Source organism: Hipposideros armiger, unplaced genomic scaffold (assembly GCF_001890085.2).
Source record: "Hipposideros armiger isolate ML-2016 unplaced genomic scaffold, ASM189008v1 scaffold_797, whole genome shotgun sequence".
NCBI lineage: Eukaryota > Metazoa > Chordata > Mammalia > Chiroptera > Hipposideridae > Hipposideros > Hipposideros armiger.
This window is the reverse complement of record NW_017732147.1, coordinates 10,125-23,547: the sequence shown is the minus strand read 5'-3', so window position 1 is coordinate 23,547 and position 13,423 is coordinate 10,125. Positions and strand designations below refer to the sequence as shown.

Here is a 13,423-nt window from a genome sequence, read left to right as displayed (position 1 = left end):
GCTCCAGGTTGAGCTGTTGTTCAGCATCTTAGCTGTAGAGGGCAGTGTCACTGGCCCTCATATGTGGGATCCGAACCGGGGCCCTCTGGCATCCCAAACGCCATTCGATCGGCCCAGGTTAGCCCCTTTTTTACCTGTGGAGGCCCATCCCAGTTACACACCCCACATTCACCCTCACTCCTGATGATATTGCTGAGCAGTGTGGTACAGTCTATTAAACATCAGGTTATCCTTAAGTTATTGAAACAATACCAGCATCTTCATAATTTTTTTCAGATATTAGTAATAACTTTTTAACATGGGCTATAAAAACTCTGAAATGCTTAGCTCATTCCTGTGTACCTTGTTTTTATTTATGGGAGAAAATGTAAATAACTCAGTGCTAAAAAAAAAATCATTACCCCTTAACCTTCTGGGAAGTACAGAACTATGGATATATGCTACTCGCTGTTTAAGAACAATTTACAAATAAGTCGAATAGAAAAAGTCAAGAACCATGTGACTTCACTCATATGTGGAATATAAACCTGAAGGCAATAAAGAAACAAGACAAACAAATAAAGAAGCAAAAACTCTTAGACACAGACAACAGTTTAATGGTTACCAGAGGGTAAGGGGGAAGGGAGGATGGTAGAAGAGGATAAAAGGGAGTCAAATATACGGGCGGTGAACACATAATGCAATACATAGATGGTGTATTATAGATTGTACACTTGAAACATATGTAGCTTTGTTGACCATTGTCACCCCAATAAATTTTAATTTAAAAAACTAACATTTAAAGAAAAAAGAACAATTTTACTTTATCTGGACTTGATACTACAAAGATAATACTAATCTGAGATGAGTTTTGCTGAGAAGCCAAGACTTTTGGTGTTTAAAATGTTAGCAAGATACTCCTTCAAGATACTACTTTTCAAAACATTTAATGATCTTAACCCAAAACAGGCAATGAAATACTCAAATCCCTGGGAACAGAAACTATATTTAAATGAACTGACCTGATGGGGATGTAAACAAAGTAGTCTGGCAAGGTGTGTGAGATGGTAAGGAACCCCTGATACAAAGGAAGTATATCTTCACAGTTCACAGGCCACCTTTCCGGTGCCAAGCATTCTGGTTTAGAAAATATGAGAAATGCTTTTTTAAGAAAATGGAATAATATTGATGACCACAGCCCACCACTCTTAAGTCAAAGCTCCAACAGACTCAGAGAGCATGGTTCCTCCCTTGAGAATTTATGTATCTCACATAATCAGTGGGAAATAGAAATGTACTTGAAGAAGCACAAGGGAGAGTAAAAGCTGCAATTATTCAGAATCAGTACAGTGGAGACATTTTAAGATAAATAATAATATCAAACTAATCTCATTGGCTGTTTTACTATCTATTTTTAATAGGTACAAAACAGGTTTATAGATCAGTTATTCATTCACTCACATATCTCATTTTTGAAAGAAACATGCTAATGCCTTAAATATGGTGTATCCAAATTTTAGGAAAACATTAGACAAAATTTCTCTCTGTTTAATTTATTTTTTTATTTAAGTGTAGTTGGTATACAACCTTATATTGGTTATATTAGTTTCAGGTGTACAATATAGTGATTCAACATTTTTATACCTTACAATGTGATTACCCCACTAATTCTAGTAATCATCTGTCACCATGCAAACTTATCACAATATTGTTGACTATATTCCCCTTCCCATTTTCACCCATCCCCCTGCCCCTTCTCTTCTGGTAACCATCCCTTTGAACTCTGTTTCTATGAGTCTGGTTTGGTTTGGTTCGGTTAGTTGGATTTTTTTTGTTGTTTGGTTTTTTGTTTTTTGTTTAGATTCCACATCTAAGTGAAACTATATGGTATTTGTCTTTCTCTACCTGATTCATTTCGTTTAGCATAATGCCCTTTAGATTTATCCATGTTGTCAAAAGTGGCGAGATTTCACTCTTATTTATTGCTGCATAACATTCCATTGTGTGTGCATGTGTGTGTATCACATATTCTGTATCCATTTATCTATCTATGGACACTTAGGTTGCTTCCATATCTTGGCTTATATAGTTAACTAATCTATGACAAAGGAAATAAAAATATGCACTGGAGTAACAACAGTTTCTTCAACAAATAGTGTTGGGAAAACAGGACAGTTACATGAAAAAAAAATGAAACTAGACCACTCTCTTATACCATATACAAAAATAAACTCAAAATGGGTTAAAGAACTTAAATGTAAGGCCTGAACCCTTGAAACTCCTAGAAGAAAATAAACTATTTGATATCAGTTTGAGTCATATCTTTTTGGATATATCTCCTCAAGCAAGGGAAACAAAGCAAAAATAAACAAATGAGATTCCATCAAACTAAAAGGTTTCTACAGTGAAAGAAACCTTCAACAAAACAAAAGGACAATCTACTGAATGGGAGAATATAGTCACAAATAATATGTCCAATAAGGGGTTGAAATCCAAACTATACAAGAAACTCATGGGCCTGCCGAGTGGTGCGTTGGTTAAGAGCTGGCTTGGTACACCAGCTCTGAGCAGCAGAACCCCGGTTCGGATCCCACATGAGGGCCAGTGATGCTGCGCCCTCTCCAGCTAAGATGGTGAACAACAGCTCAACCTGGAGCTGGGCTGCTGTGAGTCACTGGCAACAGCCTAGGCTGCAGTGAGGCTGCAGTGGACTTCCGTAAAGCTACTGTGAGTGGCTGGAAGCCGGCATGAGCTGCCAAGAGCTGCCATGAGCGGCCGTCCAGTGGCCAGCGACCAATCTGCCTCAGCCGGGAAGAGCACAATGATCACAATACCAACATGGGCCAGTGAAGCGACATCCTCCACAACTAGACTGAAGAACAAAAGGACAGCAACTTGNAATACCAACATGGGCCAGTGAAGCGACATCCTCCACAACTAGACTGAAGAACAAAAGGACAGCAACTTGTCTGTTCCCCTTCCCCAATTCCCTAATAAAATCTTAAAAAAAAAGAAAGGAACTCATACAACTCAATAACAAAAATAAATAAACAATCCAATCAAAAAATGGGCAGAGGACATGAAAAGACATTTCTCCAAAGCAGACATACAGATGGCCAACAGACACGAAAAGATGCTCAACATCACTAATCATCAGGGAAATGCAAATCAAAACCACAATGAGATACCACCTCACACAAGCCAGAAAGGCTATTATCAAAAAGTCAATAAATAATATGTGTTGGCAAGAATGTGGAGAAAAAGGAACCCTTCTGCACTGTTGGTGGGAATGCAAACTGGTGCAATCTCTATGGAAAACAGTACGGAGATTCCTCAAAAAACTAAAAATAGATATACCATACAACCCAGCAATTCCACCTCTGGGTATTTATTCCAAAGGAAATGAAAACACTAATTCGAAAAGATATATGCATCCCTATGCTCATTGCAGCATTATTGACAAAATTTCTCCTAAAAATCATGAGGACAAAATGCAAAATGTGGCTTCTGTGATAGTGCAGTCACTTGGGCCCCTGGACCATAATATAACAACCTCCTCCTTACCATCTCCTTACAGTCATCACAGGTCAGCCCTACCCACTCACTCTCTCCAGTTTTTTTGCTCAGTGTTACAGGAGAAGTCCAGTTATGATGTCAAGTTGCCAAAGATTCTTGCCCAAAGAAAGTAAGAACATGGGGGAATGTCTGGGAATAAATGAGGGCAATTTCAACCCTTGACAAAAAAAAGTAGAAAGTCCCAGGAAAGAGACTTGGCCCTGGGAAAAGACATCCAAGTCAAGATGGGTAGTGTTAAACAAAAAACTTTCATAGCAAATGGCTTTTTTAAAAGAAAAGATCTATTAGGCCTTTGCTAGCAAGAAAAAGACCAGGTCCTGGGGAATGAGATCTGAACCACCAGCAGTAGGTTATGTGGACGAAAAAAGAGGTTTTATGGAAAGTAACCTCACACGGTGATCTGATCGTAAATTCCCAACTGGGCAGATCATGGTGGGTAGTCATGTCCCAGGTACATAACTTGTTAGGAAAAGGTTTATCTTTGACTTAAGCAAGCCCTGTCCATTATTTCTATGCATCTAGGTTAACATACCTTTGAAATAAACCATAACTGCCTTCAAGAGAGCACGTTAATCTTAACCATCCTGTAATCCAATCCCCACCTTTCTTTCTCTCACCCCCAAGTAACCCTTTTTATGTTCCCTCCTTAATTCCAAATGCATAGAAGAAGCTGCAAAACGGGTATTCTCTGGAACATTTGAGACCTTGCTCCCTGGCATATGTCATCTGTTTGGCTCAAATAAACTCTTATAAAAATTCCCTACAGGTTTGGCCTTTTTTACATTGACAGCTGGATAGAAAAGACAACCATGTCCACAGTCCTGGAGTTGATGGGCTCTTTTATGGAAAGAGTTTTGGGGAAAAAGACACAAATTGTTTTGAAAGAATTTACATTGGCTATACTCGTAGATAAAAGGTATGGGAGAAGGTAAAGCAGGGCTAGTTCAGGGATCGTTGCAGTCCCTAAGGAAGAAATGTCCACTCCTGTGGATTGGCAATGGGCAACAGATTGGAAAGTTCATGTGTAAGCAAGAAGCATAGGCTTCTGGGGTGCAGTGGTACCTGGCTATTCTCTTTAGATGATCATGGATACGGTCATTTGGCAGTTAATTCAAAGTTCCAACGTACATTCAGGAGTATAAGCAGTCTTTGTTGGTTTTGCCCAGCAGTTATTGATTGATTAACTTCTCTTATCTCTTCCTTGCACCCTTTGGCATGCTGTAATTTAACTTAGGACATGTCAGAATTTTCTCCTTGTCAGTAGTCAGGCTTCTCACCCAAAAAAATGTGTCACTGGGACTGGAAGGGGCCTGTGTGCGTTGGGAAGGAATGCACTGAGTGTCATTGTTGGCCTTAGTAGTCCAAAAATATCACTTTTCAGCCTCAGCCTTTGGAAGGCTGAAAAACCAAAAATCTTATTCAACAACAAATATTTAATGACCACTATTTTATTTTATTTTATTATTTTTAATATTTAATTGGGGAATTGGAGGGGAACAGCGTTGGGGAATCGGGGAAGGAGAACAGACGGGTAGACAAATTGCTGTTTTGTTCTTCGGTCTAGTTGTGGAGGAAATCGCTCCACTGGCCCACGTTGATATGATCATTGCGCTTTTCCTGGGTGAGGCAATCGGTCGCCGGTCATTGGTCGGCCGCTCATCGTGGCTCACGGCAGCTCTCGCTGGCTGCCGGCCACTCATGCAGCTCATGGCAGCCCACTGCAGCCCCGACGCAGCTCACACCATCGCCGTGGACTCACAGCAGCCCAGCTCCAGGTTGAGCTGCCTTCATCATCTTAGCTGTAGAGGGCACAGTGTCACTGGCCCTTAATGTGGGATCCGAACTGTGGCCCTGCTACTCAGAGTCGGTGCTCCCAAGAGAGCTCTTAACCAACTGAGCCACTTGGCTGGCCCAGCCCCTGGCTTTGATTCCTCTTCTAATCAGTTTCTGAAACCTAGACTAAAGATTGCCCCTAGACTGAATCATAGAATATCTCACACCCAAACTGGCTTTAACTACTAAAACCTGTGACTTCCCAACATTCCCCAAGCCATTCCAACCTAACTCTTGGATAATCCCATCCCAGAGACTAAATAGGTTTTAATATTTCCCCAGGCCAGTATACTTGTTGATTGTAAACATTAAAGCCTAATGTTTTTTCCAAACCTGTAGCCACCCTACATCAATAGCTTTGAGCTCTGCTCTTTAAAAAATTTATTAATTGAAATCTATTTTTCCTCATTTAGGGGCCTTGGTGATACAGAGGGTACCCCAGCAAGATTGCCAGTCCCAACCAAAGAAGCCAACATGGTCTTCCAGGTGGATCTCAAGACCCCTTCCTTTCACCTGAGATCAGATAGGGTGAGAGTTACGTGAATCCCCCAAATATGCAGGGACAGCTCTACAGCCCTGCCCAGCAGAAATAGATACAGAAGAAAAGACCTCCTGTTTCTCAACTTCCCATAGAGATTTTATGGTTATCACATCTCTCAAGGGAAAACAAGGCAGGCAGTTAGAGGCAGGCATTGGGTCTCTGCATTCCTGCACTTCCCACAGAATGCACCTCCCCAAAGACCTCCCCTCTCCACCCAAAACTTCTCTTTTCTTCTAATATACTACTTTTCTAAAGAGATGAGATCAATCAAGTGGTCCCACACCCAGAGAGGAACAGCCCATTCTAGAGGAAGAAGGGATAAAAACTCCTAAGTCCTGGCCAGTCAATCAATGCCTTTTGAGCATTTTGAGCCTTGCCTCTGCTCAGGGCCCATTCCAAACTCTTTGGAGTGTACTTTTTCTCCTAATAATGGCTCCCTGGCCCTTACCCTGGGCCCCCTTGGGCCTTTTGAGCTTCCTTTGCTCGGCCCACCTCAAACTTTTTGGAGTATACTTTCTTTTCTAATAATGGCCCTTGAGCCATTCTCTACCGCTCGGGCCCGCTTCTGCTTCTTTGAAATGTATTTTTACATCTAATAAACTTCTTTTCTGCAACTTGACCTTTCTAGTCCATGTCTCCAGTCTTTGGTTCCATGAGACCATGACCCCGGCACAAGAAATATCCTACATCAACATGACATCAGTTATGCTTTGAAAGACCACTCTGGCTGCTGTGTTGAGAATCACCAGGAGTGGGCAAGGGTAGAAGCAAGTTGACCAGTTAGGAGGCTACTGCAGTAATCCATGTGAAAGGTGATGGCTCAGACAAGGGTGATAACAAGAGAGGTGGTGGGAAGAGTGGATTTCTGGAAATATTGTGAAAGCAGAGACTAGAGGATTGTTGTGATTCCTAGATTATTTGTGAGGTGAGAGAAATAAAGAGGATTGAAGAATGACTTCAATATGTTGGGCCTGAGAAAATGGAAGAACTGGAGTTGCCATCACCTGAGATGGAAAAAGCTGTGAGATATGGGTTTGTAGGGGAATATTAGAAATTCAGTGCGGGCTTAATGTGTGGCAGAGGGTCCTAGGCAAAGGCTTTCCCAGACCACATGGCCACCAAGACTTCCGCGTTTAACATTTCCTAAGTCCTACCTCACCTGGGTGCCAGTCAGAAACTAACACAATGCCGCATGTCCTAATAAGGAATCCTAGCTGCTAACCCGGAAACCTCAGGGTATACAGCTGCGAGTCCTGTCCGGATCGGGGCTCAGCCTCTGGATGTGAATCCACTGAGCTGGTGCCTGCGTCAATAAACGTTGCTTCCCACCCTGAGGCTTGGTGTCCTGTCTCTCTGTTCAAGTATCCCACAACAAATGAGTTTGCAATATCTTTGAGACTTTCAAGTGGAGATATGACATAAGCTGTTAAATATACAAGCCTGAAATTCAAGAGACAGGTTTGGGGTGGAGATATAAATGTAGGAGTTGACAGAGAGTTGGTATCAAAAGGCATAAACCTGAATGAGAACACCAATGAAGTAAGTGTGGACAGAGAAAGAGGAGCAAGGGTGGGCCCGGAGGCATTTAACATTGAGAGAAGAGGGAAAATGAGCAAAACTGGACTAGAAGGAGCACCCAGTGAGGCAGGAAGAAAACTCAGAAAGGATGGTGTCCTAAACACCAAGAGAGAAAAGTTACCAAGGAGCAAGGAGTGATTAACTATGTTATATGCTGCTGACAGGTCAAGTTAAGGGATGGATCAATGGAGTTAATGCATGAAAGTTTTTGATGAAAACGATGCAGGCAGTTTGTGTGGAGTTGAGGGGTAGGTTTGGGGAAGTTGATTGGAATGGGCTTATAAAGGGGGAAGTGGGATCGAAGAGTGAATATAATAACTCATTTATGGATATTTGCTAGAAAGGGGAATAAATAAATGAGATGGTAGCTGGTGGCTGATGATTCCGAGTCAAGAGTATTGTTCTATTTTTATTTTATTTTAGATGGGAGAAACTATAGCACACTTGTATGCTAATACTGATCAAGATCAAAAGAGTGAAAATTAGTGAAGTAAGAAGAGAACTTGGAGAATTTCTGGAGCAATAATATCCTTGAGTAGGTAAAGTGGATGGGGTCTGGTGACCAAGTGAAGGACAAGCTTTAGGTGGGAGCATATAGGATCATTTAAGGCATCAGTGCTTTCTCAGTGATAAGAGCAATCACTTAGGTTAATATCAAATACAAACAGTGTAAACACTATCAGAAATGAGAAGTACGTTTGTCATTTGAATTTGTTGTTGATATCTAAATATTCAAATGTAGGTATATATTTGAGATGTAACATGAAGTGAAACATTAAGATTTTACTGATAAGTTAAAATAAAGCAATAATTAATGATTATTATGAAAACTATTAATATAAAGTACAAAGAGAATTATTGAGAACTTTCAAATACCTAAGCACATAGGGAAATAGATTGACAGTTAATATAAATATTAAGAGAGTACATTAGCTTTATAACTTCTAAGGAAAAATATGATATAATCTTTGAGCAAACATGTATACAAAATAGATAATTTCAAAAAATAAAATGCATAGACATTGTATATTTATATAATATATAAATTTTAAAATATAAACAATAATTAAAGTATATTGATAAAGATCACAATTTTTATCACTTTAGAACTGTTTGACATATAACATTCATAACATCAAACAGCATACCTTTTATAAACCAAATTTAATTTTAATACTTAATTTCATTCCAGTCATGTATCTTGAAAAAAAGGCCTTCTTTGGGAATTCTTGCCACCTCAAAATTTCATGAGGAGGAAAAGCTCCAAAATGATGTGCAGCCACATCTATGCTAAATCATGTTCAATCCAGATAGAATGAAGAATAAACCACAAGTGAAGAAAAGGTGAAAATGTTAACCAAAAATTAGGTACATTTTGTTCCACTGACCAAACTTCAAAACGACAGACTTATACTTTAAGAAGACAATTTCTTATAGCTTTGAGTCAGTCTATGAAGGCTAAATAAAAAGTTTCTCAAAACAATTGCTCTATCTTGCTATTTTCAGTCATTTAAACGTTGAAGGATTTTAAAAATATGCCTAAGTTATGACTCTTCAGTGCAAAGTTCCTTCTAGAAAACATGTTGCTGGAAACTTTTTCCTAAATTGTATTTTGCTGTGCACCAGTTAGTGATATTAAGAAATATCCATATTTTGTATATCAAATATTTGGCTATACAAATCAAATAGAAGTTTCTTCAAGTTCAACAGTCTAATAAATTAATGATGAAATTAACTATGCTTCTCCTTTATTTTGTTGCCATGATTTCTGTGTCTAGTACAGCAAACTAAGACATATTTAGAAAATGAAAATTTCGGAAATAAAAGTGCCATATAATTGTCATAGGCAAAGGACAAACATGGCTAAAGCCATAAATGATTTAGGAATTACATATGTAAACATTTCATTCACGACCTTCAGCTCTGTATTTAGAATGGAATTTCAGCATGGTATAAGTATTTTTCAACCAAAAGAAAATTCCATGACATACAAGATATTTTAAAAGCCTCTTATCCCTTTACTTTATGCACGATGATCAGAAAAATGGAATAGTAGCTAATACACATTAAAAAAAAATTTTTAAGCTTCAGCATAGAAAGCCTGAATACTATACTTCACAGAGAATAACAACATAGGAGGACATGCAAGCAACAAATGATGTATTTGCTTAAACCTGTGGAGAAAGGAACACGCTGATGTCCCTTGAGAGGAAAAGTCATCCTGATAAGACAGTTAATAAGAATACTAGTATCCTGTGAAAATGAAAGCTGAAATGCAGATAAAATATCAGAGATGATTTTATCATCTTAAAATCCAGTTATACTACTTACATTAAGAGGACAAATTTTTAGGGGAATGCAAATCAAAACCACAATGAGATAGTATTTCACACCCACTAGGATGGCTATAATTAAAAGAAAAGATTAGAAACGAGTTGGTGAGGATGTGGAGAAATTGAAGCCCTCATACATTCTTGGTGGGAATGTAGTGTGGTGTAGCCACTTAGGAAAACAGTTTGGGGGTGCCTCAAAAAATTAAACATAGAGTTACCATATCCCAACAATTCGACTCCTGGGTATATACCCAAGAGAATTGAAAAACTATGTCCACACAAAAACTTGTGCATGAATGTTCATAGCAGCAATTATTCACAATAGCCAAAAAGTGAAAATAACTCAAATATCCATCAATTGCTGAATGAGTAAACAAAATGTGCATTATTCAAGCTTAAAAAGGAATGAAGTACTAATATGTGCTACAGCGTGGATGAGTCTTACTTTATGCTAAGTGAAAGAAGCCAGTCACAAAGGGCCGCCTATTGTATGATTCCATGTACATGAAATGTTCAGAATGGGTGAATCCATGTAGATGGGAAGTTGATTAGTGGTTGCCAGGGGCTGGGAGGAGGGGGAGTGACTGTTAATGGTACAGGGTTTCTTTTTGGAGGGACAGAAACATTCTGTATTTTGATGGTGGTGAAGCAGGATTTTTCTGATGTGTGTGTTTGTGTGCTGGGTTCTTGGTCTCGCAGCACCAAAGAATGGAGACACGGACCAGAGAGGTCAGGTTTGCAGCAGAGGATAGTTTATTAGAGCAAAAGGTAACAGCTCTCAAACTGAGAAGGGGTCCCGACTGGGGTGCCCGCACGTTAGGTGGGATACTACTCCTTTTATATATATATTAAAAAAAAAGTATATATATATATATATATATATATATATATAAATGCAAAATTTTTTTTTTTTTTTTGCATATCTGGGGAGAAACTTAGCCTGGAGGAGGCGTTTTCTCGAAACTGTCTAGTTGCCTCAGAGCATAATTGATGTCTCTGTTCTGGTAGGGGTATGTTATCTCAAGGCTGGGGCTTTGAAGATATCATTGTCTTCTGCTCATTCTATCAGGGAGTTCCTGACTGCATTAGGTTAAGTTAATCAACCTGTCTTAATCCCACCCTCTGGAGGCAGAACCCTAACTTCTGACTTCCTTGTTATAGGCTTTGAAAAAAACTTTTCCTCCTCCCTTTCCTGAGTTTGTCATTCTGGCGGGCCCTGTGATGTAAACCTATCTGTCAGCTATTAAAATTATTTCTCCTGGCTCTGTTATGGTTTCCGCCCTGATTCCCTCTGCCTTGGCCATTTCCCTGACTGCCTGTAATTTTTCTATCTCAATTGTTACATAAACTTGTGAATGTACTACACTAAAGACTACTGAGTTGTAAATTTTAAAGTGTGAATTTTATAGTATATGTATCATATCTCAATTTCAAAAACTTTTCTCAAATGTAAAGCACTTTCATTTGTCTTTCTATGTATAGAACAAAAAAAATTGTTTTATATGCTTTGAGGCTAAATTTTTAGGAACATACAACCTTAGAATTATTACATCTTTTTCATGAATTAAACTTTTAATCACTATTAGTAACCCTCTATATCTAGTAACACCTTTTGTCATTCAGTATACTTGTCTGATATTAATATGGTTACTCCAGATTTCTTTGGTAAGAATTTGCATGGTGTATTTTTTATCTTAATAACTTCCAATCATTTTGTGTCTTTATGTGAAAGGTGTGTCTATTAAAAAATATATATTTAGGTTTTTTATTAGGGCTTTTTAATTGTTTGACAACTTTTGCTTTTTAATTGGAGGGTTTAGTCAATTTACACAATTTACTGTGGTTGCTGATATATTTCTTTGTTTTTTCTACTATTTTTTTTTAAATATTTTTTTTATTGTGGAATTGGGGGATGGGAACAGTGCTGGGGAGTTGGGGGAAGGGGAACAGACAAGTTGCTGTCGTTTTGTTCTTCAGTTTAGTTGTGGAGGACGTTGCTTCACTGGCCCAAGTTGGCACCATCATTGTGCTCTTCCCGGGCGAGGCAGATCAGTCGCCGGCTTCTGGACGGCCGCTCACTGCGGCTGCTGGCGGCTCATGATGGCTGCTGGCTACACACGGTAGCCCATGGCAACCCACTGCCACAGGGGCTGCAGCCTACACTGATGCCGGGGACTCACAGAGCCCAGCTCCAGGTTGCGCTGTTGTTCAGCATCTTAGCTGTGGAGGGCAGTATCACTGGCCCTTATGTGTGGGATCCCAACCGGGGCCCTCTGGCGTCCCAAGCCAGTTCTTAACCACCGCGCCACTCGGCCGGCCCTTTTCTAGTATTTTAATATGTACTTTCTACTTGTGCTTATTTTTCTACTTATCTTCTACTCTCTTTTACCTTTTATTGTTAGAGATTTTAGCTGTTGTTTTTTTTTTCTTATTCTATTTATCCCCTCGGGGCAGACGCGACCCGGTGAGTGGCCGCAGCCGGAGGGCAGTACGAGTGGGAGCAGCTGCGAGCATGGCAGCGGCGGGAGCGCCCGGCCCACCCGCCCCCGCGTCCGGAGCTGCGGTTCCGCGGAGGGAGCTGGGAGGCCGGTCCCAGGGCCTGGGCCGGTCAGGGTTCGGGGCGCGCGGGGCACTCACCAGCTGCAGCACGCAGAGGCAGTTGAGCGAGCAGCGTCCGGTACAGCAGCCCATGGTGCCGGCTGCAACCGAACGGCGCGCACGCGGCCAGAGATCCACGTCTTCCGGCGCCGCCGCCTCCTGACTCCGGAGCAGCCACCTACCGGCGCTCAACCGCCCGGCCCAGGCTCGTCCGCCCCGCGGCCGCCGCTCGGCACTCTCGCGTCTGGACTTGCGCGCCGCCTTTGTTAGTTTCCCGGGCGGGCAGAGGTCAGTACGGCGCTCAGCAGCCTAGCGTCTGGCCGGGGTCCCCGCCTCCCACTGTGAGGGTCCGCTTCTTGGGGAGGGGAAGCCTGGCGGGCGGAGCGGGGGTCGGAAGGGAGGCTACAGATGGTGAGTGGGTGGAAGTCTGTTTAGGGGAGGGGTGTATGTAGGAGGTGGGCGTCTGAAAAGTGGAGTGGGCTGTCTGCGTAGGGGGTGCGTGTGTGCGCCCGTGCGCGTGCGCGTGTGTGTGCGCGTGTACCTGTGCGTGCGTGTGCGCGTGTACCAGTGCGTGCGTGTGCGCGTGTACCTGTGCGTGCGTGTGCGCGTGTGTTGGTGCTGGTGGTGGTGGTGGTGGTGGTGACGGGAGAGGATGAATGAAAAGGAGTGCCACTGAAGAGGATCGGCCAGTCTGGTTAGGAGTCTTTGGAGAGAGGAAGCGAGAGAGAGAACGAGAATGAAAATGAGTATGAATGAGAGTGCATTGGAGTATCTGCTGGTGATGGAGACCTTCGGCGGCCGGTGTAACGGGCGACTTGGGCTGGGCTTTCTCACTGGAGGTTGTGCTAGGTGTTGGCAGGGTGGTCGAGGCGTGTGCAAAGAAGGGGGACAGGGTGTTTGCTGAGCTTCCCGGGAGGTTGACCAGGGTGGGAGTTGAGATGGCTTTGGTGTCCGGGGACGAAGGGCCCAGAGGCGAGAAGCCAAG

At 41.6% G+C, this 13,423-nt stretch overlaps 1 protein-coding gene across 6 annotated transcripts in view; it reads right to left on the bottom strand.

The window, feature by feature from the left end:
* The window catches only part of GLB1L2 (galactosidase beta 1 like 2), an 83,149-nt gene extending 70,215 nt beyond the window's left edge, over positions 1–12,934 (bottom strand). For all 6 annotated transcript variants that reach the window (XR_002122349.1, XR_002122350.1, XR_002122348.1 and 3 more), the window contains exon 1: positions 12,478–12,934. The gene's annotated coding sequence lies outside the window, so the exon portion shown is untranslated. The remainder of the gene's footprint in view (positions 1–12,477) is intronic.
* Between the last annotated feature and the right edge of the window lie 489 nt (positions 12,935–13,423).